Source organism: Dermacentor variabilis, chromosome 1, assembly GCF_050947875.1.
Source record: "Dermacentor variabilis isolate Ectoservices chromosome 1, ASM5094787v1, whole genome shotgun sequence".
In the NCBI taxonomy this organism is placed as follows: domain Eukaryota; kingdom Metazoa; phylum Arthropoda; class Arachnida; order Ixodida; family Ixodidae; genus Dermacentor; species Dermacentor variabilis.
This window is the reverse complement of record NC_134568.1, coordinates 95,359,174-95,386,111: the sequence shown is the minus strand read 5'-3', so window position 1 is coordinate 95,386,111 and position 26,938 is coordinate 95,359,174. Positions and strand designations below refer to the sequence as shown.

General features: G+C 52.0%; 1 protein-coding gene across 2 annotated transcripts in view; it reads left to right on the top strand.

Moving 5' to 3' along the window:
• The window catches only part of ec (ubiquitin specific peptidase echinus), an 80,513-nt gene that overhangs the window by 7,208 nt on the left and 46,367 nt on the right, over positions 1-26,938 (top strand). The window contains exon 1 of one of the 2 annotated variants that reach the window (XM_075691181.1): positions 21,117-21,367. The exons of the other annotated variant lie outside the window; for it this stretch is intronic. The gene's annotated coding sequence lies outside the window, so the exon portion shown is untranslated. Of the gene's footprint in view, positions 1-21,116; positions 21,368-26,938 lie in introns of those variants that run through there. 2 annotated transcript variants of the gene reach the window in all.

Sequence of the window (26,938 nt, the reverse complement as noted above, 5' to 3'; positions counted from 1 at the left end):
GCTGTTCACGTGCAGGGTTTCTCTTCCGGCAGTTGCTTTATCAGGCCGCCATTGAGAGATTACTCGGGGTTGGAGTGCTGCTTTCGGTCAGCGAGTCCGCTACCGCAGCACTCCCAAACCCCATGCAGAAAAGCCCGAGGTTGCGTACGGACTGTTTGCTGGTACATTTTGCAAGAAGCTGTGAGTCAAAATTTATCTTCAAGTCAAAGATGCAGATGTTGATTACCGTACGCAAAAAGAAAAGACCAACCAACAACCATTCGGTCTGACATAAAAGCAAGCAACAAAAATGGCCATCAGCAAGATTGCAGAAAAATAAAAAAAAGAAAGAGGAAGAAGGAAGAGATGCATCGATGAGAGCACAAAAAAATAAAATGCGTAAAGAACAGTACGCTATAAGCAGCACAAAAAAAAAGCAAGATTATTGTAAGTTTTCAAAATTACAATTAAATAAGCTGTTGGTTCAAGAGGGTTGCAATGTGGGCTTGTTGGTAATGCATCTTCAAAGGGTGTACGGTAGCGCGATTAAAAGACTGGATTAAAGAATACACACAGGTGCACACACAGCGCCGCTAACTTCCAAGAATGTTTATTATCGAAAAACAGGTCGTACTTATACACTCAGCCAACATGAGTCACAGCCACGTAAACAGATAAACAATCAGAGCGAAACATTTTTGTAAGCGATATGTTAAGCCAGGCGCAAAAATTTCAGTTCTTTTTCAGAGAGAGCCAATGACGGTTTGCTGATACGTGAATCCCCTAGGGCATCGATCTGCTCGGCTTCTATTACAAGTCTAGTGAGTTCGCACTTATTTCTACCAGTGATGGTTGTTGAGTCAACAACCATTAGGAATGGTGTTGAATCATTAGGATCAGCCATTGTGTTCAATCAACAACCATTACTGGTAGAAATAAGTGCGAACTCACTAGACTTATAATAGAAGCCGAGCACATCGATGCCCTGGGGGATTCACGTATCAGCAAACCGTCATTGGCTCTCTCTGAAAAAGAACTGGAAGTTTTGCGCATGGCTTAACATATCGCTTATAAAAATGTTTCGCTCTGATTGTTTATCTATTCACGTGGCTGTCTCTCATGTTGGCTGAGTGTATAAGTACGACCTGGTTTTCGATAACAAACATTGTTGGAAGTTAGCGCTGTGTGTGTCACTGTGTGTCTTCTTTTGTTCCGTCTTTTAATTGCGCTACCGTACACCCCATGAAGTTGGTTCAAATTACAAGAAAAAGAAAGAAAAGAAAGAACCGGATTGTTTCGATCCAGTATACTTAATTTGTCTGCGGGTATTCGAAATGGCTCGAGCTGAGAGCTTCGCTCCGATACGGTCTGCGATGTGGATGCGTACCTTCGTGACGAACGGACGGGTGCAGGGTTAGCGGTCAATGACGCTGCCGTCCAGTCGGCATCGGACACTGCGATGGCGACCTCCTTGGCGGTGGCTCACGGCTCACTCGGTCGGGACGAGAGCGGGTCACGCGGCAGTCGTCTCCACGGCAGAGAGGCGCGCGCGTGTTCTCGGGCTTGTGCCTATTTTTGCCGACATTGTACCACTCACGGGCTCCCCCGCGTTGTCGCGTTCCTTTTTTTAATTATCATTATTTTTTTTTCATCGTTACCACCTTGCTTCCTGGGGTTATCATTGCGCATGAGAAAATTCCCGAGCCGCTCACGATCTGCAGGACTTCATTAAAGTTCACCATACCATACCATACTGCGTTGCCTTTCAAGAGGTATATTCTTAATTTTCCACTGATTGCGCTCGGCAGCAGTGCCCGATATTTCCTCAGTATTAAACCGAGCGTCGAACCGGCCATATTCTGTCCGCCGAGAGAGAGAGAGAGGGGAAACAAAAAGAAAGGAAAAAGAAAAAGCAGGGCAGGACGATATTTTGAATCTACAAACAGGAATTTGATGCACAAGCCAAGTTTCTTAGCTTTTTCTTCTTTCGTGGACAAGAATTTACCAGAAACTTGGTACGCAATCCGTTGTTGAGTCATCGGAGTCATAGCCGTGGTACGGCCCCAATGCACGACACGCACAAAGGGACTGAAGGCGCTCTCTCGCATCTGCGCGCTTTTCAAGGAAGACCCCTCGATCCTTCGGGAAAATAAGGGCGCTTGACAAAAGTGGCGGCATTGTCGCCGCCGGGCCTTTCGACCTCCGTCCCGCATTCCTTTTATAAATTTGGCTGCTCCTGTAGTCGAAGGCACATTCCCTGGCATGCGAAGGGTGCTTGAGCATTTTCATATACTTTTCCGTCGTTTTTTTTTTTTTTTCATTTTTGTTTTCTATCGGAATCAGCCGCAGTTCACCCGAATTGTCGCACGCACCCGTTGTGTTGCGCACGCCACCGACATGTGAACCACCATGATGGAGCGTCGGGTCTCGATGGTGCGAGCTGCGCGAGCCAAGGGCTGCACATTCCTTTGGCCGCGAGAGATGCTGTGGAGCGCGGTCCGATAGGAATGCGCAGTTCTGATGCGCCCGGGGGCGGCCGCCGTGTGCGTGCGCCTGGTCGCGCGACCGCGTGCGGCGGGGCGTTTCCGTCGTCGCAGGAGGGCCTCTGGCGGCATCCGCGCGGCGGCATGGACGCGCTGCAAGGCGAATCTTCCTCGTTTTACGGGCAGCGAGAGGAACAAACGACGCGGCGAGGAGAAGCGATCGACGAGGCTCGCGATTTCCGCGAAGAGAACCAGTTCCGGAGAACCGTTGCGAAATGACGCGGGCGGCCACGCCGAATCGCTCGGGAGGAGGAGGCCAGTCTGGCCACGAGCACCGTCTCCGGCCCGTGCCACCGGTGGGGTCACCTCGGCGACCTCACGCGGCCTCAGAGGGACTTCTTTCGCGACCCGACCGCGAAGTCGTGGCGCCCTGCCGATTCCGACCGTTAGGGGAAAACGATGGACACACTCGGCTGGACGATGACTATTTTTTTTTTTACTCACCTACTGCACGCGCGGCGTTGAAACGGAGTGCGAACAAGTTATTGTAGCGCCGGTCAAATCAGAATGGTGAGGCAAGGCCGACAGCGTCGACGTACCGTCACGGACGCTGCTTGTTCGAAGATACAAAAGACATGTTATGACTATATGACCTGGCCACAGAAGCGACAGTGCTGTGGCTGCAGTATAGTATAAATAGTACTACTAGTAGTACTATCGTATGGTTATGGGGAGACGCGGGGAGGACACAGGCCCTCTCTCAGTGATCTCTAATCAGGTCTATCTTGCCACCAGCCAACTCTTTCACGTGCCCGCAACTTCCCTAATACTAGGGTTACTGTATAGGCTCCCTTTAGGCTCCCTAAAGTGAGCCTACACAGTAACTCAAGCTAATCCTATCCCAGCCGCCCAATTATCTGTAGTCCTCGACAGCGACTCCTTTCCCTTTGTAACCCCATTCCTACTCTACTATAAATAGACCCCCACGGTTATCTGTTCTATGTTGTCCCCCAAGTTTCAGCCCCGTAATTAGTACTCGTAGACTGCGGTGATTGTATACTTTTCTTCTAAAGGCTAACGGTAAAATCCCGTCCCTAACTTGACAGTAGATGCCAAATAAAAGTGGATGAAAAAACAACTTTCCGCAGGTGGGCATCGAACCCACATGCGAAGGTTGTGGGTTCGGTCCCCACCTGCGGCAAGTTGTTTTTTCATCCACTTTCATTTCCATTAACTTATCGTTTGTTTATTTCATGTATTAAGTACAAGTAATTTCCTCTTATGTTGTCCTTGGGGTCAGTGTTTGTTGGCTTCTTATGACATTTGTGTTTCGTAATGCGTTGATCACAGTGTTTACGGCTTGGTTGTGAGTGAGTGAGTGAAAGAACTTTATTCGGTGTAGACTCGGTTGTGCACTGTAGTTACCAAGTGACACACCGGGGCCGCACATTTTATTTAATTAAAGACAGTGAAACATTTTTGAACCTATTGCGATGTCGGAGAGAGACTGCTGCGCGCGCAGAGGCTCTGCTGCGAGAGAGACACGACGTCACTATCGGCGTAGTCAAAATGGCGCGCCGCACCTTGCGCCAGAGGGTTTCTGTGGTCGGACCGCGAGCTTTTACATTCAATTACAATCAATTACATTCAATCAATTACATTCAATTACAAATTCGTTTACAGCGAAGCTGTAAACGAATTTCTTTAATTATGTCATCATGATAGTGTCTTAACCCCGTCCCCCTCTGTGTCCCTTCCCTGCAATAATACGTACATTTCTATGCCGACTCAACGAGAAATTTGTCCGTCCGTCCGTCAGGTAAGACGAATGCTCATACCCCCGCAGTAGGGTTTCTGTGGTCGGACCACGAGCGTTTCGCCTAGGCAAATACAGCTTCGCTGTAAAATATTTGTGAATTCGGCCCCTGTTTCCCCTTTGGCGTATTCAATGTCATCCGAGCTACTTTCTGCGTAAGCGCGGCCTCGCGATTGTGTATGAAATGTGACTGTGCAGCGTTTCTAACCATCAATTTGGAATGGGATTTCACAGTCAGGCTGTGCGCGTGTGCTAAGCAGAAAATGTATCCGACGCAATCGTATCTTAAGCAGAGCGCGTTCAGCTGGAGACGCACTTCTACGCATTTAGAAGGGGCCTCGAGTGCACGGATGTCGATAGAGCAGGATGAACCGCACCGGTTTCATTGGTCGAATGAAATTGTGCAGACAGCGTTTGTGTTGCCCCCCCCCCGAGGACGCACAGGGGCGTTGGGTAGCGACCAAGTGCCTTCCCTGCCCGAATGTGTGCACACGAGGGCGAACGCCTCCTGTAAAGCCGGTGCTTCTCAAGCAGCTAGCGCATGCATGCACCGCTTTGTGACGGTTTCACAGCGACCTGAAGGCGGAAGACGCGCGTAATTGGTGGCCGCCTGCTGCGCTGTCGTACTTCCTTCCGCCTGCGCGGTCATAATTAATGCTTGCGCAGGAAAGTTCACAGCCGTTCTCATCTTTCATCGATCTCGGCCGACCCTATATCGGCAATTGCTGCCTTCTCGAAGATCAACCTGCAATAATAATTTGTCTCTAGGGGGTTTTGTGAAACGAGGCCGGGCGCAGCTACGGGCGGTCAACAATGGCGGAAGCATCGGGCAGCGAAAGTGGCTGCACAGGAGGAGGAGAAGGCACCCGGGACCCGGCGAGCCGAACAATGGTTTCTCTCCCCATGGGCGCAAAGTGAAGAGCTAACGGCGGCTTCCCGCCGGCGGCAATATACGGCACGCTTTGTTTGAGACGTACTTCGACTAATAATGACTGACACGACCCACGTCTCGTGCCCGAGACCAAGGAACGCAAGCTTGCAAATGAAATCTGCGGCTGTAGCGAACGAGAACTCGCGGAGGCTCGACAAAACGCAGAGCAGCTGCCAAGCATTAACCATCGTTGCATATTGCGGGCGCCAGGACGCGCGACGTTCTCATTTTGGACGCGGAAAGCTTCTCTGGTTTACCAGACGCGCCGAGAGCCGGCGTGGACTGTATAGCGCGGCTGTCCACCGCCTCGGCGAACAGAGAGGTCTGACGATGGCGCGTTTGTCAACACGCAAGCAACTCCGCTTGGCTCTGTAGGAACAGTACGCATATTGCGCACGCTTCAGGGTCCGCGGGGTCAGCGATTGTTGAGTTGCTGACTGCGCAACACGCGCGAGGATCGAGGACGCACGGCTGTGGTGGCGAGCGGACGAATGAATGTGCGCCTTCCGTGGTCACGACGTGGTCTTGCTGCTGGCGGTCGCCCGCAGAGCGACGCGAGCTCTCGCAGCCTTTCCATTGCGCGCCGAGAAGAATTAAAAAAATATATACGTAAAGAGACCACAAAGTATCCCCATAAGGTTTCTAGGCGTCACTCTGTCGCCGCTATATAGTAATGCTTAACTGTTGCGTATTGGAAAATGGGGTTAGTCGGAAGAACGCTCCGTGATATTTCCTGGTTCTACAGTAAAATAAGGATAAGTCACTAAAATCAGATAGTTCAAATGGCAAATATTTCCTCGCTTCTGGTCGCGACGACATCCCAGTTAACAATTTCCTGGACCACTTAGCCCGTAACTAGAGAGCTGATATCGGGCCGTATGTGGATCTCTTCTTGTCCTCACCCTGCACAGCCGTGGAGCGTCAGCAGTAGCACACTAGCTCCACAGCACAGTCCAGCATCAGCTTTACGCGCGCAGTGGCCCGGGATATTTTTGAGAAAAGGCTGCACGCTATGTGGTCTGTGACCATATTTTGTAACCTTCCATTTTATGTGTCGCGTTGAGTGGTCGTTCTTGCAACGATAACGGCGGTGCGGCGACATTCGAGCCAATGACGGAAGGGCGAAAAAGAGTGATCGTCAACTAGAAAATACGACCGCTGGAAAGCCAGGCAGACTTTCTCCTTCAAGTGAAAACGACCGCGCGGGAGCGACGCGATTGCATGCAGAGCAGCTGCGCTGTACAACAGCCGTACGCGTCACAGCTTCGGTTGTTGAGGTTGTCTCGGGAGACGCCGAAAAAGACATCTTGTCACGGGCCCTTTCGAAGCGTTGCCCGCCGTCGTGCCTCCAAGGGGCGGTTCGCAAGTGCCGCCCTTGGCGTCGAAGGTGCCGTCGCGCCTTGGCGGAAACACCCGAATCCATTATCCAGCCCTGTCGTACGTAAACGCCTGGAACAATGCTAGGCTCTGTGCGGCCGCTGTCGCGGTGGCGAGACGGCGAAAGCGCGGCGTGTGCCGTTTGCAGACTTAATTCGTGCCTTGTCGCGCGCCTCCGTCTCGCGTGCCTCCACGCTTGTCTCGGCGAGGATGACTCAGCCGCAGGGCGCTTCTCGTGGAACAGGTCCTTGGAACAAGCGCGTGTTTCAAGTCGCTTGCTGCCCGTTTCCGCTGCTCGCAGGCACACGAACCTCCTCCACCGTGTGTCTCTTCGTGCCGCCAGCGAATGCCCCCGTGGCAAGCCGAGCGCGCAGAGGAGGAGGAGCTAGTGAGGCAGTCCTGCGCCTGTTCATCGTCACGGGTTCAGACGTGCGGTTCCGCCGGTCGCGCGGGCTCCCGTATGGTTCCGAAAGCCGTCGTGAAACCTGGAAGGGATCTTTTGCACGCGAGCTATCGCACCTGGTAGAAACCCGATAGACACGCCCCAACACCGGTTCTCTACGAATAGTCGCTTTTTTTTTTCTTCTTTGTTTTGGAAGTGCAGCTTTTTCTGCTACGTTGTCCTTGTGATATAGCACTCGCATTCTGTGTACTGCGCTTCTCTTTTGAGCGATTTTTCTGAGTGAATAATAATAATAATAATAATAATAATAATAATAATAATAATAATAATAATAATAATAATAATAATAATGATGATGATGATGATGATGATGATGATGATGATGAGAAGAAGAAGAAGAAGAAGAACGAAAGGCAAATTTTATGCCCTTGCTTTATATTCCGACTCGCACATCTTCAGAAACGTTTATTCAAAGCAGCACTTTTTTTAGCGATGACACCAAGCCTTTCCCACCCCATCTAAGAGGCATTTGAGCCAACAATAAATTAAGAAAGAAGGACGTTTTAATTATCATTATTTATTCGAAAACGTTAGGATCCTTTGCTGGACCAACCTGTGACATAATAGCTAAGTATGATACGAAGAATGTCAGCACATTACGTGTAAGATACCTAGAAAGAGACAGAAAGGAACAGTTTCGGCAGGTAGTGTTCTGGTATCGGAACAAGCACAAAAGAAGAAACTAAATAAAAAATTCTATACTCACGATAAAAGCTCAAGCAGTAAGCACCGCCTCGAGCCACTATTGAAAGCTCGTAGGAGACGAAGGTCGAGGACTGCGTTTGGCTAACTTCATCGACACATTTGTTCGGCAGTTGGTTCTATTTGCACACAGTCTGAGGAAAGTGAGTGCTTCAAGCATTCCTCATTATTTTAATCACATGCATTCCATAGTTATTGACCTTTATGTGCAAATGAAACCCATATGATGCCTGTCAAGAAGGGCCAAGTTACTAAGGGTTTAGTTTTCTTTTGGCCTTCAAATTATTGTTATAAGTTGACATTGTAGAAGGGTCAAGTTGAATCTAGCCTCATATAGTAAAACAGGCATAAATTAGTTGTAATGTTCGACGCTAATTGCATAGTCCCGTGGCATGCGACTAATGCGCAAATCGGAACGCAGCGAAGCGACTGCGCGGAACCAGAGAACCAGCGCAGGGGATACTTTGGTGCAGCTCGACAAAGCGCAGGCACTCGTTGTTCCCGCTCACTGGCGCGGCGTTCCACAGTTGCATCCGCGTGATCAAGGACACCGGCGATCCGTGTGCTGATCACGCAATATCCAGTGTCCTTTCCGCCGTGCATTGGCGCCCACTGACATATATCTTCGAGCCCGGAGAGCACGCTGGCGCTGCTCGAAAACAATGGAAGGCCGATTTAATTTGCGCCTCTTTTATTCATTTTCTCCCCACCGCTGAGGAAGAAGGGGAGGGGATTCGCACGCTTGACGAGTATTCTAGCCGTGACATGCGCAAGCCGAAGGGGCGCAACCCCTGGACGCTGTACTCCACTGCAAGGCTGTGTGCGCAGGCGACGCGGTGCGCCGGACGAGCGAGCCGAGCCCGGCAAAACACGCATTCTGATCACGGCTGAGCTCCGGCGACTGGCTCTCGTGTCCAGCGCGGCAATTAGAGTAAGTGAGAGGGGCACGCGCCGACGCTGCTGCTGTGGCCCACCAAGTCTCCGATTGGGCCACTTCGTCCGACCGCGTCCGCGCGAGGGAGCGCAGAGGGCCTGCGGTGGCACGCTCTTGCGGATTTGCTCGGCGTCATTCTTTTGTTACGTGGATCGAGTTATGTTACTGTCAGTTTCCTTTTGGGCTGCGAATGTTGCCGGTCGAATGACGCCGGAAGGCTACCGTCGGTTCAGGGTTTTCACTCGGTCTGGCGTTCCCCGTGTCTGGCATGATGCGCACCGTCTTTAAAGGCCTTCGGGTGAACCTTCGACGCCCTGCGTTTTCGCGCTGCCTATTGATTGCGCTTCCGTTCCTCGCTGCGGTTACGGCTGGGAGCTTCCATGAAACGCTGCTCTCCTTCAGAGGGCGGAAGAGTGAGAGAGAGAAACAGCAGAAATTGACCAGCGCCTTCTGCACATATCGCCGCATCTCAAACCCTGCACAGGTTGCTTCTCGGTGCACAGAGTCGTAGCCCATTCATTCATGGTGTCTCTCTTGTTCGTTCCGCGCCTCGACTTACGGTCTGCGGCAGCTCGCGCGCCGTCCACAAAAGAGAGGGAGCTCAATGGCCCAGAGTGCGCACGGCGGGAACAAAGCCGCCGGCGCCACCTGCGGCGCGTCATGGCCCACTGACTTTCACCAAGTGCGCCCGGCGGCGAAGAGCTGCGCTGCCGAAACAAAGCGCCGCCGCATGCGAATCAGGGGCCACCTCCTCGCCCTCCGGCGTCGACCCGGCATCTTCTGTCCACAATGGCGGCCCCTCCGCGGAAAGGGGTCAGGTGGGAAGCAGGGTTCGCGCAACACGCTGCCCTCTCCCCCCGCGGACGCTACCTCCACGAATGTGCTACGGCGGCAGTGGCAAACATGACATGGGGAAGACGCGAACAGCAGGAATTGGCATTTAGAAACCAGAGCCGGCGGACGCCGTTCGCTGACACCGAGGTTTTGTATGTTGACAGAATATTTGTCGCCAAGGCAACCCGCATATAAGCGTGAGACCTAGGCCTACTTTAAATGTGTTATGCAATTAAACCAACAGGCTGTTAACTCTTAGACCCCCCGCCCCTCTTTTCTTCTTTAAATGTTATTTTAGTAAGCACACAAATGTCCAACACGCCGTTACTTGCGCTGCGAATTGGTTATGAGGCAGTTAATCCGCCTAGACGCGGCCATGGAACAGTACATTTGGAAAGATGGACGCACGGTATCTGTTTTGGCGGAGCACCTGTTGTCCAGTATCTGTAACGCTGGACACTGCGATTCCCGAATTGAGGCGTCCGCGTCGTCCCCTCGCATTCTTCCTCACAGAGAAAAGGAGCGAAGCAACTTGTTAAATTGGAAGACCAGAGCAGGTTTCGCACGATTCCGCTCATTGGAAGGCGTTGCGGGAAGCGATGTGTTTTGTGGCCGCCGCTGCAGAGTTTACGCGGCCCGGCTCTATTGACCAGCAGATGTGTTCTGACCGCGAGAGAACGACCTTGCGGTGCTTTTGGCGGACCCTACAGTCCAGGAGGGAAGCGGTGCCGCTGCACTGTCGTCACCGCTTGTGCTTGCTGCGCGCACGTTAAGTGGAAGCGCTGCTGGCCGTGTCGCGAGCACGCCTACTTGCATGCTGCGTCAAGAGTTGCTGACATGTATTTGGCTTTCGCGACCTTAGCGTTGCGTGTGTACATATACGCACAAACGAGGCGGCAACAAGACCATTTTGCTGCAGACACACGGTTGAAAAGGAAGCTTCTCCTGGTGTTTCGGTCAATCACAATGCGCGCCCTTCGTGAAGTTTTATGGGCCACGCCACTTATGATCGAGCCTTCCTTTATGCAGTTTAGGTTCACTCATAGCGCATGTCCAGCGCTCTCAAGTTCTGGAATCTGACAGAGCTCTCTCTCTCTGGACATACGTATGAGGTGCCAACAAGTATCCGAAGAGCCACTGCAGCGCCGGCACGTGGCACTGTAATAGTTGCGCTGGCCACGCGCGCACTGGCCTGAGATGCTTTGGCAAATGGCGCAGTGAATAAGCGGGAAAGGGCCGGACCGCGTCGCCTGGTCAGCTAAGCTGGCTGACCTGACTGCCACAAAGCAGAGATGAAGCGAGGAGGGGGAGGGTGAATCACGTCGTCCCTCGCGCGGGCTGCCTGCCGTGTACGGCTAAGCCGCGGACTTGATGGATCGCCCGGCGGCCCATTACCAGCGCCGCGCTCTCCTTGTGTGCGCGAAGACGTTGCCATCTTCCAGGCCGTATCTTGCCCAAGTGATTGCCCGCGCCGTGAGGCATCCATTGCTTTTGCTCCGTCGCATTAGCAGAGGAGCAAGCTGCCTGGCCAGTTAAACTAAGGCCCAGTGCCGTCACAGAAGGTGTTCAAGTGTTACTGAGCGAGGTGCAATAGCTGAAGCATAAAGCTTCGTGCTTTCTAGTCTTGCGTGCGCGTAGCGATGTGTGAGATGAGGTCGCGTTGACAAACGCTGAAGGCGCATGCGCGTCTGAGCTTTCCATAACCCTCAGACGTTTTTTGTAGCACTGTCAAATCAGTTGCAGTGCAGTTTCCTATAACTTATATATTTCTTTAGCTCGACACTCAGCTCGGAAAAAGTTACACAGCATTCTGCTGGTCGCGTTCGACTGCAAATATAACGCATTGCGTTATCGGTACAGTGTATATACATATAAATTTTCTTTCTGCTGTACAGCGGTATACAGTTCACCCGTTCTCGCACAGTGTATTTCGCAACACGTTGCGATGCTCTCATTTCCTTCGGTCGGTGCATTGGGGCATAGCTCTCAGCCACCCGTTCTCATGTAAACAGAACAAACCACATGCAGTCGTCAAATTTTTTTTTCTTGTCGTCTACGAAACCCGGGACTGCATCTACAAAGCTTTTCGTTCATGTGAAACTTCTCGTGCTCGACCGCGACCTTCGCTAGTGCTATGTTCTCCATGAACTGGACGAAGTATAGCTAAACCCTCTCGCCTTTGCCTCTTTATCTTTCTATTGCTAGTATTTGGAACCGCTTGGCTTTGTCTCAATTTCTTTTATTTTGCGGTCGAAGCTGCGGCTTCAGGAAACCTAATCAGGGCCACGGTTTTGTAGCGATGCCTTCCGCTCGATTCTATGCCATTCTTACCATCCACCGTGACGACGCGCGAAAAGGAATAGCATCGAAAATGGCATCGCTAGAAAATCGCGGCTCTGCACAACATCGGCTGAAGTAATGAACGCGTTGTAGGAGGTGTTTCGAAAGCAAGCCATGGCAAGTGCGTCGAAGATGAAGGATACCCGTTTCGGCCGAGGCGTTTTCGAGAACGGCGCTCACTGGTGTCCACGCATTAGTAAGCAGCTTTGCGCACCGTCGGGAAAACGACCCGAGTGAGGCTCGCTTCGTGATTGGCTGGGTAGCCGACTTCCACCGGTTAGACGGGCACCGCGCAGAACGGGATCCGCGCCGCCCTGTCGTCCTTCGTGGGAGCCGCTTGCACGCTGAAGAAACCGAGGGAGCACGCGGCCAATGCGAGCAGCAGAGTGTACTGTCCTTCGCGGCGCTGCCGGAGGCACAATCCTCACGGCCGTCTCATTCAAAACTCTCGTCGCTAAGTGAAAGGAGCGCCCCGCAGTACCGTTACCTCGAACCGCGTTTTTTTGGCGCCGCTCCGGAACGCCGGAGTGTTTTGGCTGGTGCACTTCGTAGCTCTCGCCCAAGGCCTCTTGTAACGTGTTGCGGCGCAGACGCGCGAAGACGGTGTACGCTGGCATGCAAGGATCGTTTACCCTAGGAGGAGTTAGTTTTCCCATTCTTGAGGCAAGCATCCCGAAAGACAACGCTACAAAAAGAGAAGGTGGACGGAGATGCTGTTATTCTCAGCTGCTGCGCTCCACGCCAATGTTAGAGGCTCTCAGACTAAACGTTTGCATGTCCACGTGCGCCCCGCGCTACTGGATATTCGATTGCGCGACGTTACGCGCAAGTCAGTGCACTGTCGTGGAAAGCGTTTTTCTGACATCATGTCACCACGGCAGCAAACCAGAACCTCAAGCTGGTTAACACCGATTCGTTCATACGTTAGCATACAGATACGGGGTAAGGACGCCGCACGGCCAACCGTGATGCTTAACGTGTTATCTTATTTCTCTTTTTGATGCGCGCGCCATAATATAAAATAATTACGATCAAGTTCGTCAACGACCGGGTCCTCTGTCCCGTTCTTCTTCGTTTTATGGTAATGTATACTTCCACGAGATCGACGTGGACACTTCGGTTTCAGTTTATTATTCTTTCAAGATACATAGATGGTTGTTAATAGTATACAGGCAATTTGTTGAAGAAATAAGGAATGTGGTACGGACACATAGGCGGGGTTCAGTTTCCTTCCCTGGTATTTTGACGCAGTACGCGCACTGCCGACTTTCTCGTCTGTTGCGGGCCACAGACGGTTCGCAATGTCGCCAACGGCACCACTAAGGTGGCCTCCTGGTGGCGCATTCGCGCCGCCGATCGGGTGGTATCGCCAACGTCGTCTCCACACCGACCCGTTAGCGCCGCCGCCGTGTGCTGCCGAGATTTGCAGACATTCCCCAGAATCAGTGCAGCGTGAAGCCGGCACGCATCCGCTACCTGGCTGGCTGGCTCGCATGCTTGCCGAAACAAAGGCGAAAACAACGCGGAAAAAGCGAGGACCTAACGAGACAATGCGCAGTTATCCCTCTGTTCACCGCGCCCGGTAGATTTCCCGTTGTCCGCATTCAGACGTGCGCCTCACCCACCGGACGCTCTCGCCTCTTTTATGGAAAGTTGAACGTGCCCTCCCACTCTCCATCCAATGCCCTAAGGAGGTCCACAGCGTCGTCGTTTGAGAGCACCAAGCAATCCCCGTTTCGAGGGAGCCATTGGATATAGGCGTACCTTCGTGATTAAAAGGACCCATTAAGAAGTTCCCATTCCAATGCAAGTGCCGCCGTTGCTCCGTATTCGTTGTAGTATCTGTAAGCAGAGAAGTTCGGGTCACCGAAGGAGGTAATATTGAGCAACTAATGTAAATTTCCGAAGTATCGAGTCCTACATCCTGTAAAAAAAAGCTATTTGATTTCAGCAGTGCTGCTTGCTCTTTTCTTTTTTTAGCTCTTCTGGCAGCAGATAAACTTTAGAACATTGTCCGACGCTGGTGCCCCAGAAAAGGCAAATTTTTTTACCCGCGAGCAAACCGAGAACGGCCCCAATGTCGCCGCCAGGCTAGGGCACCGTCGCTTCGCCCTCATCCTTGTATGCATGTGGACGCGTTAGTACAGTGCGGTGCGGTTGGCGAAAGCGGAAACGAGAGAGAGGAAATCCGGGGTTTATCCCCCAGTCGGAGGGTGAACGCGTCAGCGGTTTCGGAACCACCTCGTATACGCGTATATCTGGAGCTCCGTTCGATGGGGCGAAAAGAGGGCGGGCTGGCTACCTGCGCGTTCTTCCTCTGTCCCCTCCCGGGACCTTTAAATCGCACTTCCTGGCGGAGCGCTGCTGTTTGTTCAGCGACTTCCGGGCGCGGGAGAGAGTCTACTTCCGCAGCCCTCTCTCCGTTTCGGCGGGCCCTTGTTCGCCCCAGCGAGCGGGCTGCATGCTTGCTGCGGGGCTCTCCGAGGGACCCTTGTCGCTTCGCTTATCGCCCGATAACCTGTGGCCCGTCGGCGGCCAACCGCGCCTTATCGGCGGCCTTTGGTCGGGCTTTGCGGTGCGAACGCCGCCGGCCCTGAATGTGTAGCGCGGCGTATAAAAAGAATGGAAAACCGTTCCCGTTTGCACGCAGGCACGTTTTTTGAAAGCGAGCTCCGTGTGCACTAGGAAGAACGGTATGCGTCCCGTTTGAAGCGATTGGCCAACGGTAACACATATAAATAATGAAAAAAAGTGTTATCACCACAACACTCGTAAACGGAGGAGGGGAGGGGATGTACGCGATCACGAGCGGCCGCATGGAGCTGCTATCTACGTTTATCACGCGGCACTTGGTACGCGGGCATACGGTGTGCTGAAGGTGACATCTGTGTACTTCTTTTTTTTCTTCGCTAGGCTTGTAATTATGACTTAAACATTGGTTAAACGCGAAGTTTGAGTAATCTGCAGTCGTAGACGGTGCTCGCACAGTGTCACGTTGACACTGTCAACTGGGGTCGGCAGAGGGCGAGCGCGGACTGCTGCGAGAGCGTCCGAACTCGGAGTCAGGCACTGCGCAGAAACGGCACTGTTTGCACGTTTTCACAGCGCACGGAAAAAGAAGAAAGAAAAGCGAAGTTTGGCATGCGTCTTTCCATGTCATCTCCTAATGTCTGCTTCAGCTCGCGTCCTATAAGCAGCTACACGAGCGCTGTAGTAGCCTAAGTGTGGTCCTGCAAGCACGCCTGTAATTGTTAATGACGAAAAAGTAAAAGAAAAAGGCGGTGGTTGTTTGCTGCGAAACGTTCCGCCAGTTCAAGCCGGGGGCCGGAAAACAGAAAAGAAAGGAACGTGAGCGCTGAGTATATTCCGGTGGTGTGTTATACCTGATTAATGGATCTGGCCAGGATGTCGATTGAAATTCCGACATGCCCCAACTTTTCATTGTGGTTATGACAATAAACGAGCGCACTATATAGAGTGCTTCTTCGCGCTTTTGTTTTTCTTTTAGCTGCAACAATTTTTTTTTTTAAAGATCACGTACCTGTGGCAGATAGCACAAATCTAACTCTTGAAGTAAATTACTCCATGAGGCTGACGTTACTTCCACAAGCAGTCAAATGCTTAATTGACTAATTAGCAAAATTCCATTCATTAAGTTTTTTACTTATTAACTTACAGCATGTGCTGCAATTCCCGAATTGTAGGTAGTGAATTTAGAAGGCACATCGGCTTGGAACGAATTCTGAGGGTGGCACCGGTTTCGAGATATGCGCCGTCAAACTTGCGGCACAAATGCACTGTTGTTCCACTTCTTCATGAAAACGCCGTTTTAACCATTGAAGCACCAAGGTAGAATTGGAACGTCGATGTATTTCGTCGCACATTTTGAAAATTAATATCTCGAAACTGGCGTAACCTTGACAATTCGTACTAAGTGGATATGCCCTGCGAACTCGCCGGCGACAATTCGTAAATAGCAATTTTTTGGACTGCAATTAATTAATTAAAACATTAAGCAACTCATTTTTTGTTAATTAACCTGTTATGCATTTTGATTTCTCGTAGAAGTAATGTCCACCTCGTCGTGCAATTTAGTTCAAGGGTTACAATTATGACATCTGCCTCAGGTAACTTAAGAAAACATTGTAATTAAAAAAGCACATGGTTATAAGATTCGTTCCTGTTGAACTTCTGTGGCACCTATAGTGCGGTGCACAGTCACCTATGTCACGAGTAGACGAGTAGTCATGCGAGAAATATCGCTTACATTGTATGGAACCAAACGGGCGCGCGATTTGATGTCGTTCCGTGGCATTTGCAAGCGACACGTTTATCGTTCGCGAACTGTTAAGAATGAACCTTCTTAAAAGATAGCTGTGACGAGAATATGTGCATGAGTGTGACTAAACGACCGCGCAATGGGGAGGTTGAGGTTGCCCCAACCGGTAGCCTTAGCCACTTGAAAATTAGTTAACAAAATAATACCACGGCGCGGAACTGGTCAATTTGCGGGCTGGTGCTTTTCAGCAACATAATTCATCAGCCTGATGGTGGTGAAATGATAGTAGCAATAATAATAATATCAGAATTGTAGTAGTCAGGCTGAGCCATTCTTGGGAGAATCGCTAGGTCAGAGCATCGTGTTACAGTTTCGTCACGTGTGGCCCGTGGCATGAGCGTGCGGCGCATCCCGACGTGATGCAACCTCGTGAGCGAAGCCGCCGTCCTGACGTGCGGCTATTGGATGCGCTCGCGGGATGCTATCGCTTTCGCAAACAGTTGTGGCCACAGCGCTACGAACCGCCTACTCCGGCACCGCGTGCAACTCTACCGCTTTGGAGTCCGTTGGCCGCACGCGAGGCGTTGTTAGGCCGGCGCGTAGGGCGGCCCGTTTGTTTTCTATGAAATTCGCGCTCACGCTATCGCAAACCGCTTTCGCCGGACCGTCCGCTGCGTCGGCCAGCGGGCGACGCGGAAAAGCGAGCCGGTTTGGCCGCGCCCTGCGAGTGGTGCTTGTAAAACCGGGGAGGGCAGCACGCCCCCCCCCGTGCCCCCCCCCCTCTTTCCCACCTGCTGCTGCCGGACAAACCGGACGGACAGCGCGTGCACGTCTCGTGGACGCCACTGGCAGGGCTGCATCGAGCTATCCTAGTAGGTCGCACTCGGGAAACGCAACTGCACGGCAGACAATGCGACGTGCAGGCCGCCTGGAACTCTTGGCCCAGTTTATGGAGGTCTGGCGAGTTTGCTTTGTGTCTCAAAGAAGCGGGTTGACCAGAGGAGCGAGTTTGGATGACGACGCAGAGGCGAAGGGGTACGAAAAATAGTGAATAACTCGAATTTATTGCCATGTTTAAAATTTAGTTTTGTTGCTTTCGGCGCCGGAACGATGTTCCGTGTCGCTTTCTTCCTTGTAATCGAGAACTCGATGAAACACGTCGCACGTCCACCAAGGCCAACCTGCCACACGATTTCGGGGATTTCTCAGCCGCTCATTTCGAAGACGAGTGGCATGCGAAGGACCGCGGGCGGCTCGACCCAGCGAGCTGGCCAGCCAAGTTGACCCCCTTCGGGGCCCATGCGAGGCTGGTCCGTCGACCCTTCCGGCAGGAGGCGTCGCCGTCGGTGTCACGGCGGCCCTCCATTTTTGCCCCCGGGCAGAAGATCGGTTCGGCCACGCGGCTTCGGCGCCGCCATTACACGGCCCCTCGCGGCTACCATCATAGCCAAATGAGATTGGGCCGGTCGGAGAGTCCCTCGCATCTTCCCCTGCTCTGGAATTCGATAATGGCGTCGCCGACAGGCTGGGGGCCAGCAACGGAGCAGGCGCTGGAGGCCCCTCCGCGAGGCGCTCTCGCCGCCGTGTATCCATTAGGGATGCGCGTCGGCTGCGTACCACTCGTGTATGTGCGGTTCGCGTTTGTGCGAGAAATTTCAGCCTGCGAGAAATGCCAAAGTACGGAGTTCGAAGGGAGCGGAAGAAAAGCTTATTGCTTAGCTCTCGTGTCCTGTATATTCTTATGTTGGTGGAAACATGTATACGCGGCTTATCCTCTCCACGGCGCCGAGGCACTCATCGGCCATTAGGAACACGTCTCTGGACATTTCTGAGCCGATCGGACAGTAAGCCGACGAATGAGCCGCGTTGGCGTGCGCAGATGATTCACGGCACATTATTGGCACATACTGGGCACATATTGCGGCTGGAGCAAGGAGTACCAACATGCATACAGGGCCCACATATATATATGCAAACGTACTCTCTGGTCGCGAATATTTGCGTCCATGCAAGGGCTGGCACTTTGAGGGAGAAAGGCGCAATATTACAGGTTATTCGGAACGCCCGAAGGCGTTGGAACAGGCAACTTCTAGCGTACATTCATTATTCTTATCTGCGCGTAAATAATCGATATGCTGAACACGATGAATGATTGCGCCGTCCATTTACAATAACGTTACTTTAGATGCCATCTCGCACCGGTCATCTGGCGCTCGTGGCGGTGAAGGCTTTATGAAGGGAAAATGCGATGGATGAACTGAGGAGATTTTTTGCTCTTCATCTTTCACACACAGCTACGGCACGCAGGGGAACGTCCGGTGCCGTTCCGAAGAATGCAAGCTAGATGAGCACCGCGGAGCTTGGCGGCGCAGTCTAGAGTTGCGTGCAGGATGCGCTGGTTGCTCCAAGTTGGGCAAGAGCGCGCCCCGCAAGAATGTCCGGTTCACCAGCGGCGGTTCCTCGAACTTGTACCGCTGAAGCCGGTCTAATTGCACCGCCCGCCCCGCACAAGGCGGAAGATCGATAGCGGGGCACGGGAAGGGCAATTGTTCCTTGAAATTCTTTGCCCAGCATGAGCGTATGGTCGTGGTGGCTACACATGCGTTCCAGCGTGCTGCAGCCTGCGATATGGCGCTGTTACAACAATGACCGCGGCAGTCTGGTCTTCGTTCACGTGTCGCGGCATTTCGGCCAGCGGGCCGCACGTTTCACTTCCTTCGGCCGCACTCTCTTCGTAGGGCGTACTTCATGACAGGGACGTGCTCGGCATGCGGCGATGCTTCTCGGATTACGTTTTCCTTGCTGCGCCGGCCCAATAACTGCTTATTGCCGGTCTGCGTGCGCCAACGAGCGCTGCTTATTCATGTAGCGCTCGCAGGGGCCGCTCTTGCATGCACCAGTTTCCTCCCGCTGCGTGACTAAATTGACAAAGGCGATATCCCAGAAGGTGCTTTTCCTCCTGGCGTGATTGTCGCGACGCTGTGTCACCGCTGGGATCCCTTCGTTAGTCATCCCCGCGCCCCCGGTTTGTGCCAGACTTACTCCTCCTCCTCGTACTACTACTACTACTACTACTACTACTACTACTACTACTACTACTACTACTTGTTTGTGTATACGTGCGTTCGTGACATCAACAGGAGTGCATCCAAACATATATCATCATGCCCAATTGATTCCATGTCATCTCGTTCGTTGCAGTTTTAAATAAGCAGGCGTCTCATTAAAAGATGGCCCAAGATGCACAAAATGGACCGACTTGCGCTAGCCCACAGAGGAATAGAGCGGCCAAACTTATGTATGTTCTGTGTGACGTACATGTAGCGCAGACTGTGGCCAGTCTTGACAACGGCAGCGCTCTCGAGGAACCAGACGCCGAGCGTTTTCCGGCGACGCTGTTAGCGCGGGTCCTTGGGCGGCACGCGCGGGCTTGTGTTTGCCGCAGTGGCACCTCAAGGACGCGTAGCATTTGCCACTTCTGCAGCAACAAGCTTCGTCAAACAGCAGGCAGCGCTCTCCGGGGGTGTCATACGTTACACGCCCGTCGCCTGCTGGCCGATTATACCGAGGCCCACTTCCCGGGCGAACTTCCATTCCCAGAGTCTTTCCGCGTGCGTGCGCTCCGAGCCGTTGTAGGCGCGCACCTTCTGTGGATGCCGTCCGAACGACGCGTCTTATCTGCGTTTCGTGTTTGGAACTGCCGCGTACGAAAACAGAAACGGCATTCAAAGCTTTCCGCCCAAATCTCTCCGTGACCGCTACATTCGCTGCTCGCTGACCGACAGTGCATCTGGTGTGCACGCGATCACAATGACGCCGTCGCGATATAGCCGCTGCAGAAGCCGCTCGATGGGTGCACCAAGCGAATGGCCGCGCTAGTTCCCACGGTGCCATTTGGGTGCGTCATGCAGCTAGTTTGCTCGCGAAATTTACTTCGAAACCCAAGGGTGAATGATTGCGCCACGCCCACTTTCGAGCTTTTCCAGTACTCTACAAGGAAGAAATGACCCGCCGTGGTTGCTCAGTGGCTATGGTGTTGGGCTGCTGAGCACGAGGTCGCGGGATCGAATCCCGGCCACGGTGGCCGCATTTCGATGGGGGCGAAATGCGAAAACACCCGTGTGCTTAGATTTAGGTGCACGTTAAAGAACCCCAGGTGGTCAAAATTTCCGGAGTCCTCCACTACGGCGTGCCTCATAATCAGAAAGTGGTTTTGGCACGTAAAACCCCAAATATTATTATTATTAAGGAAGAAATGGGTCGAATTGCGATTGAAATTCAAAGCAGCGTGTTAGTCGTCAAAAGAAGGCGTTCGCGCATATATTTTGCCTTTCCCAGCGGCCAACGAGCTTTGTTTGCGACCGCTGTTTTTCTACGTAAACAATGCGTACTGTTCGTGAAAAAGTGCACCGACGATTGTTTTTGTTGGCATAGTTACCGCATTATGTAGCGATTCTTTGATGCTCTCTCATTCTGCTCATTTGTCGCGCCGAATGGCAGATACCGCCGGCAATAAGGGCAGCGCGGCACTCCACGAGCCGTTGACGAAGGACACGGGAATTGGGGTATTATGCTATCACGCCCCGTTGGAGCGCATTCTTCGCGTGTACACGATAAATGGGAAGCGCAACGACATGCTCTGGTATTTATTACCATTTTCTTCTGGCGCTTTATAACGCGGCTTTATAAACGTTTAGCCTTCCCACATGGCAGGAGAATGTAAAGGGTGAGAGGTGGGTGCGGTGGGGAGTGAGGGGCATCTTGGTACCAGCGTAGCGAGGTTACTGACGATTGCGAGTAATCGCGCGGAGCACACTGGCGTGTTTTTTTTCGGGCACATGGTATTGGCGGCGTGCGACGAAAGCCGCCTGTTGGTGGGCTCACAATGGCCGTCGGTCGGTTGACGTCGTTGCCAGACAATGGGTTTCCTTCGAAGCAGTCAGCGGTCACGCTTGTCGCCGCGAGGCAGCAGAGACGGACAGCGGCGACCGTCTGGGAAAGCGGGCTGCCGCCAAAGCATTGGCCGCGCTTGCGTACACTGGGCCGACGGACGGGCCCCACTGCGAGCGCCGTGACTCGCACGACCGTGAGCTCGATCGAAGAAAGCGCGACCGAGACTTCGCAAAAGCCTGCTGCCTAACGAGCCGGCGTAGATTGCACTGGCGGTGCGCTTCCTAACGGAAACAAAAGAGACTGGCGGTGGATTCGGCTAACTGGCGCATGCAGGAGGTAAGACTCGTCAGCATAGCGTCGTCCATTCTTATACCTGACGTCGAAGAGAAAACGGGCCAGGACTCTTTCGAGGCGTGGTCAGTGAGTCATCGGTCCGAAATGCAGTGCGAGTGAGGTTTTCGCATATAGTGGAAAGTGTTCTGTGGACGAAGGTGTGCTAGTATAGTGCTTTTCCTCTTCCGCAAACACAATAAGATGGGGAAAAGGAAGTGGGGCCGGGTTCACTTAGCTGGGCGCTTTTGGTACGGAATTGCTTAGTCGCAAAGAGCTCGTGCGGTGGTAGTGCAACCGCTGTGGCGGTGAACTTAGCTTACGGGTGAGGCGAGGAGGAAGCGAAAGGTCTGATCGAACAATATAAGTTGGAAGCGCGGTCATGTGAAAGCAGAATTAACAAAACTTTTCGCTCGCAAGTGTTCTTTGTCATTGGCTAGCTGCCTTCAATAATAATGCGTCCAGCAACCGGATTGCCTGGAATTTTCTCTTACGAGCAATTGTAGCGTAAGGGCTTTCTGTGAATACGGGCCCTAGTGTCATAGCAGTGCATGAGGCGCATATAGCTGATCGAAGCCACAGAGCTAGCTGAGGCTATGCTCTGACAGCACATCGCTGCTCTCCGCTCTTGACGGCTTCCTTTACTGGGCGTGTGCTACAACGCCGATAATGGCGATCAACCTGTCCCGTTCGCCGCGCCATAAGAGATTTGTTGTTAGTTGACAGTGGGGACGATAGTTAAGAATTGCTTACTGGTTACAAACCGTGCGACTGGCAGAACCAAGATGTCGCACCAGGCGATCGTTTCTGCAGCTGCATACAGAAAACAGAAAAGATAATAAAAGATGGCTATGGCAAAGCAGTGTCATGTCACAAAAGTGCGCCAGAATAGAAAGTACAATGAGAAGACACCCACCACATTGCATGAAGTTTCCGATTTGGGCTTTTCTAAATGAGCCAGCCTCTGTTGGGAAGCTAGCGTTTGGAATCCACATCATTATCCTAAGAACACTTTTTAGACATAATTCGGAGACTCACACATCAACAAAATTTCTAAACAATTCGTAGGCAGCACTAATGCTCATTTACTATCGGCTCAAAAATTTCACGGAATGCGGGCTTAGTGAAAAAAGCCATTATGAGGCGCGGCCTGGGCAAACAGCGTGGTATATTAATTCACTTGCGTGACTAACGCATTTCACCGCTGATTCCGGACTACCCGCATCGCGCAAAGCTTGCCGCGAGAATGAGGTGGATACAGTAGAATGGCGCGTCGTCTTCTGCGCCACTTCCGGTTCGAGGCCGGCCCGTAATTCACGCTTTTCGGTATAATCGCGGCGGAATGGTTGTGCGACGTCATTATGGTCGGCTGAGCATGTGTTAGGTTGCGCGAATGTACTTCCGTGAAAGCAAAGAAAATGTTCCGCCTTACATGCTACGAAACGCGCAAGCGGAAATGGCAGTCGCTGTCAAAAACGAGCGATGGGGAACGACGAGTATATCGAACGCAGGAGGCAAAGCACGTGAATGTCACTTTGTCACAGGCGAGCATTCCCGTGGTGACGCGAAAAGGCAAGGAAACGCTGCTACTATAGACACGACAGCGGTTGCGGGCAAACGGGATCAATTTAAGTTCAAGGCACGGTTCGGTACTTTTCTGCTATTTCTGAAAAATAAGCACCATGCAACTTTGCCATGCGGACAACTTACGCAGGACGTGCAAAAGCAGAGCCGCATTAAAGCGCCCCGTAGGGTCTGTAGGCGACACTACGGAAGCAGTCACACGTCAAATCAACACTTCTGTGCCCGCCGCGGTAGCTCTGCGGCTAGGGCATCGCTCGAGGTCTCGGATTTGATCCCGACCGCGGCAGCCGCATTTCGGCAAGGGCGAAAAAAAAAAAAAAAAACGCTCGTGCGCTTAGATTTAGGGACACGTTGAAGAACATGTCAAAATTAATCCGGAGTCCGCCACTATGGCGTGCCTCATTATCCGACTGTGGTTTTGGCACGGACAGTCCCGTAATTCAATTAAAGTTTAATACTTCTGCCACGGTGCGATGTGCCATGTGAGGCAATGAATATGCTCAACCCTGTCAGAGGTTTCTCTCCCCCTGTGTGTTCTCTCCCCTCTCTTCGTGTGTGTTCTGTGCACTAACTACGCAGACAAACAGCAGCGTTGCACGCGAAGTAACGTTTGCCATCAACTCACCACTCTCGTGTCGGACTAAACCTTGGAAGAAATTAAACATTCGCCGTCAACATCACCGCTAATTATCCTGAGCCAAAGCAAACAGCACAGAAAGCTTCACTTACATCGATTCCCACAGTGCGTGGCATCCGCATAACTTTTTTTTTCTGGAAACTATATGGTATCCAGTGGCTTCCTATTATGTGGATTTCGGCTAAAACAAACACGCTAACTGTTCAATACGTCTGGCGAAGAGGCGCATCGCTTCTTCGGCGAGACCTCCCCTCCCCCGTCGGATCTGCCGGCCATCGTGGTCTCGCCGGTCTCGGCGGTGACGCGAGGCACGCCAGCGCTTCCTTGTATCGGAGCGTGGACGCCGTATTTTTTTTTCTTTCCCTTTTTCCTTTTTCTTTGTTTCTGTTGCGCCGCGACCTTCGTTGTCCGTTTATTCTCGTGGGCCGCTGTACGGTATGGACGGCGATGACCGCTTCCGAGAGTCGGCGGCTACGGGAACGTGCAACGCAAATGCGCCGTGACGTCATGCCTCCCGTATATTGAGGTTAGCACGAGACGAGACTGTGAAGGCCATGGAAGCGTCTGCAAAAAGATGCACGCGTTCCGTCATTTGTGGAGAGCATCGGGTCGCATCGGCATGACATCATCGCTGAAAGAAATGCGCGGAAAAATTCTGCAATAACTTCATTACCCTAGAAAATATTTCGGATCAGAGTAATAATAATAATAATAATAATAATAATAATAATAATAATAAGACGTGTTTTTGGTCAGTTGGACTGTTATCGAAAAAATGAACTTGCGCAACAAGGGATGCAGGCAAGAGATCACGTAACATCTACCCGCATAGGTGTATTTCTTGCGGGAATCGTGACGGGGGGGGGGGGGGGGTGCGACCGAAACGCTCAGCGCATAACCTGTACCTTGCACACTGGGTCGTATGCGCTGAATGTAGACTGCACGGTCGGCACAAGTTATGTCTATGACTTGTGTCATTGAGCGAACAAAATTTTATCGTAGCGTTCATTCGTTTGTTGTTTTACAGAGTGTAACTTAACAAGTTCGGGTGCGAAGGACGGCTAGTCGTATAGCTCGCGTACTTTTTTGTACGCGTGCACAGCTTTTTCGAGTTCCTGCCGCGTGTAGCGTCAGTGGACATTCTTTTTTTTTTGCTGAAAACAGATACAAATAAAACGATATCAGGAGTCTTCTTTTTCGACATGGAAAGCTGTGAGACCGGGACTCTAGAAGCACTTCACAGATTTTTTCATATGTACAGGACTACACCATTATTTATTTATTTATTTATTTATTTATTTATTTAACATTTATTGAACTGCATCCGCGGCCGGCTAATGAGTAGGAGCCCACATGAAAGCTCTGACTTTGGCTGACTCCGCGGCCAAAAATCGGCGCGTCTGCAACTTTGCCATCAGTAGTCAGCGGATCTCTCCACGTGTCGTTTTTATCTTTCTTTGAGGTTACGTCTAATATCAAGTGTATGTTTACGGCCTCCACTGTACAACATTGGTGTAAAACGCAGGTCGCTACTGTACAGGAGGCTGTGACCGTACACGTTGGCCATGCGGCATCGACCAACGCGCTGTAGGCGCGCGTGCGCGAAGATCAATTACCTTCCTGGACGTTTTACTTGCCGATTAGACGCTTAGGTCGAGCAGTTGTAAGATTAAAAACCGAGGGTTTTGTGTTCTTGTCTATTATTATTGTTTTTTTTTTGTATAACTTACGTTTCATTCTGTCAGTGCATGAGATGTGTGGGGGGAGGGGGTACCAAGCCGTGGATATTATAGTTTCCGATACGATTGATCTCGCATGTGTCGTATTTCGCAAGGCGCATGCAGTATGTATACGCCCGAGGCGAGCAGCGCCTGGAGTTTCTCGACGTCATTCCTCTTTTACAACTACGATTTCGGGCCGTTTCCCAGCAGCGGCACGACCGGTTGGCGCGGACGCCGGACCGCGGCTGCGCTGCCTGTATACCTATACTGCAGTGCACTGTATCCATACGCCAGTTTGCCTCGCGGTCCAATGGCGGGTTGCTGCTGCCGCCGCCGCCTGCTATAGTTCGCTCACTTTGCCGTCCCGCCATCCGGATCCTGGTCCGGGTGTCGGTGGACTCGTCAGGAAAGAGGAATCGGACGCCTTGTCTTCACTTCGACATCAGCCCGGGAAACTGTGTTTCAATTTCGCTGCACTTTATGCTCTTTTAATTGGGAGAGTGCATAATTTTCTCCCTCACTTGATGCAGTGCGCGCTGTCTTTGCCGCGCTCTTCTATTTGACTTCGTGCAGAGGCCAGTTCTATGCAGACTCACGGTTCTCCTGCGCTAGATACATTGGAAGCGCATGGCGTCGTGGAAGCTTCTGGTAGCAGACGATATTGGTGGCGGGGGAGGGGGACGGATATGTCTCCCGCTTTCCGATTACGGCAGTCAATTCAGCCGTGAGGAGGCGGGATGCCTGTAACGTGATTGAGTGTTTTGGTTGGAACGGATCTCTCATTGCCGGCATTTTATGGCGAAAAAGTCGCGTACGTGGTTACTGTCATTGTCACTGCGCACTACTATACCTATAAGCGGTGATTATTTCGGTAACGAAAAGAAAATATATTTCGCATTTGTATACGCACGCACTTATCGAAAAGGCCGCAGCAGACGACACAGCTCGTTCGTCGCTATATACACTATTATGCCGGCCCAGACCTGCTCTCCTTTGACTAAATAAAGTCTTGTCTCTCTCCTCGATACGCAATGGCTACGAGGCGTGCACGCAGGCGCCGCGTTGCGCTCGCGCGATAGAAACTTGTGCGGCACCGCACACGTTCATAAAGTGAAGTCAAATCGAGTATAGGCTTTATCGAAGAGCAAAGCCGCAACGTCATAAAAAAGAAAGAAAGAAAGAAAGAAAGAAACAAACAAACAAACAAAGTCGTGTTTTGCGGCTGCGTTGCCGGAAACATTACACGCGAAGTGCTGCGCGCTTCACTCTCGAATCCACGGCGCGGATATCAAGTTTTTTTAGGAGCGGTTCGAGTCCGTTAAGCCTGGCTACGCACGCTGGGCCGGTCGCGCAGTTTTTCGGGGGTGCCCCTTGGCCATTCGAGTGTGGCGCGCGAGCAGTGGCCAGAGTCACCGGCTGCGTCGGGCCACTGGACCGTTGGCCGCAGTCAGACGTAGCTCCGGGGAGACATCCGCCTCGGCAGATCTCGACTGCGCTATTCTGCGGAAGCGCTGAGGCGCATCGGTGGCGGCTACTTGGCAGCTCCTGATCTTCAAGCAGTGCCCCGGCTTTGCACGTTTCGACAGAGTGGACGGGCGTTTCTTGACAGGAGAATGGTTTCCCTTAATCCAGTGC